This window comes from Pteropus vampyrus, unplaced genomic scaffold (assembly GCF_000151845.1).
Source record: "Pteropus vampyrus isolate Shadow unplaced genomic scaffold, Pvam_2.0 Scaffold103, whole genome shotgun sequence".
Classification (NCBI taxonomy): Eukaryota; Metazoa; Chordata; class Mammalia; order Chiroptera; family Pteropodidae; genus Pteropus; species Pteropus vampyrus.
The window spans coordinates 2,374,575-2,377,137 of record NW_011888884.1 but is presented as its reverse complement, the minus strand read 5'-3'; positions in this window follow the sequence as shown (position 1 = coordinate 2,377,137).

Genomic DNA, 2,563 nt, shown 5'->3' with positions numbered 1-2,563 from the left:
TCCGTTTTGAAAACACTCTCTATTACCTCATAATGTGGCTGATGGAGAATTCTTGCCAAAAAGAAAAAAAGGAAAGTATTAGCTAAGCCATTGGGTGCGGGGAGGGGGCGGCAGAGGGAATGGGAAGGGGGAAGAGAGGGTGGTTATCATTGTCCTGTTGTATTTGTATCAGGGATAGTATTTAAACCTGTTTTTCTTTTTCTTTCAGGAATCATCTTAAGGTCCTTGTCAATTTTGTGAATTAACTTAGATAAAAGTAAATGAAGTAACCCTAAAATGACTTAACTGAGCACACATAAACTCCAGTGAGTCAAGGAAAGTGAGCAAAATGTCAAAGTATCATCTACAGCGACATCTGCATTTCACTCTCTTCTACCTTACTTACTATAAATGAACTGAGCAGGTCTGCCTTACATGTGGACCTCAGCAACATACCAGCATCAATTTATATTACATATTAGTAAAGCTTAACATTTTTCTTAATTTTTAAATAAAAAAATATATTTTCTTCTGAGTCTCCAATGAATGATCTTGTACACCAAGTGGAGAACACACATCCCACTTTGAAGAATGAAGCTCTATTGCAATAAATCAGTATGGGAGCATAATAGAAAGAATATCATAGAAATGAGACCAAACATATCAATTGCAACAATAAATACAAATAGTCAGAAATTAAAACCAAACTCTAAGAGACACTTCTGAAATCAAAGTACTAAATTATCTTAAAAGAGTAAAAAAACACAGACAGGGAAAAGCACACTTTTGTTTTAACAAGCTCAAATAATAAGGAAATAGGTGTCATAATATTATTTTCAAGCAAAAAGAATATGTAGCAAGTAACACTAAACAGGACAGGGAATGTCCTTGCATATCAACAAAAAACACAGTCCACAGAGATTTCAAGACTAAAAATGCACATATTTTAGAAATACTATGCAAGATGTACAGAAACATAACTATTAGAGACTTTAAAAAACCACTCCACCTTTGGTCATTCAAGTAGATAAAAAACAACCAAGGATATAGAAGAAATGAATAATAAAGTTACATTAACTTAATATGCACATAGTGATTTCAGGCGAAAAACAGATAATATACTTCTTTCCAAGATCTTATGGAACACTTACAAATATAGATCATATGTTTGACTGTAAAAATAAAGAAAAATAAATTCCTCAAAGTAAGAATTGTATAGGTCACTGTTCTCAGAACATAATCCAATTTAAATGTAGAAATTAATAATTTAAACGGTCTCACTGGCATTTTACTGTAAACATCCTCCCCAAACCACAAGCTTTCCACCGAAACATCATAGAAAATATTGTGATCTAGGAATATATAAATTTATTATGCTCTTGAAATATTCCTCTTTTACTAATTTTATGGAAAAAGATAATTAAAGGCTTGGACCACTTCATAATTGAAGAAAGACATGCATATTTTAAAGAATTCTACTAATCAGTACAGAAAAAAGGTAAAACTCATCAATAACCACACTACCTGGAGGTATTTTTGATTTTACCTTTCCAGGCTTTCTCCTATATATACACACATTAACAAACAGAAAAACACACAACACCCTCATACTTTTTTTCCCCACAAAGCAGGGTCATAGTGTAAGTTTATAATTTTCTATTCATTAACTAACATGTCACAGGCATATTTCTATGACAATAAAAAACAGCCAATGCTGTCATTCTTACAAATGGTAGACTTCTACAGTGCAGTGGATGTACCAGGTTTAGCTCACTACTGAACTCTTTCTTTATTCACTGATCTATTAATACTTGACCATAAACATTACTTGTATGTATTCCAATTTGTCATTTAATGGTGTTAATTTACTGTGCTTTATGTTGCTGTTTGGTTGGTTTGGGTAAATTTCAATATTTATATTTTTGTTGGTTTGGTTTAGTTTTGTTAAGATACTTTTAATTTTTATGTAGTCAAATCTATCCTTTTTTCCTAGAAAGATTTACTTATATGTTCTTCTAGTTTTAAATTTACTTTTTAAACTTCGATCCATTTGAAATGTATTTTGGTGCCAGGCATGAGGCTGGGAGACAGTATTGCATAGTGGTTAACAGCATGAACCCAGACTCTAGACTGCATAGGTTCAAATACAGCTCAATTTCTGACTAATTGTATGATTTTGAACAAATTTCTTAGCCTGTCTATGGCTCAATTTCCTCATCTATAAAATGGTGATGATAATAGTATCTACTTATGAAATTCCTGTGAAAATTAAAAATATTAATTGGTATAAAGTATGTAGAGTCATGCTTGACACATAGCACTAGGTATCATTTTCCAAATGACTAGCCAAGTGTGCCAACTCGTTCACTGAATATCCTCTGCTCTCATTCAAAATCTGGAATCCTATTTTTATCATTTACTAAAATTTAGTGTATTATCTGTTTGCTAGGCCCTATCCCTGTACTAAAACTTTTAAATTAGCTTTGCAATGTGGTCTCCTATATTATGGTGATGGTACACCCTAATTATTCCTCTTTTCCAAAGTGTTGCTTTTTGTTCTTTTTTTTTTTTTTTTTTTTTTTTT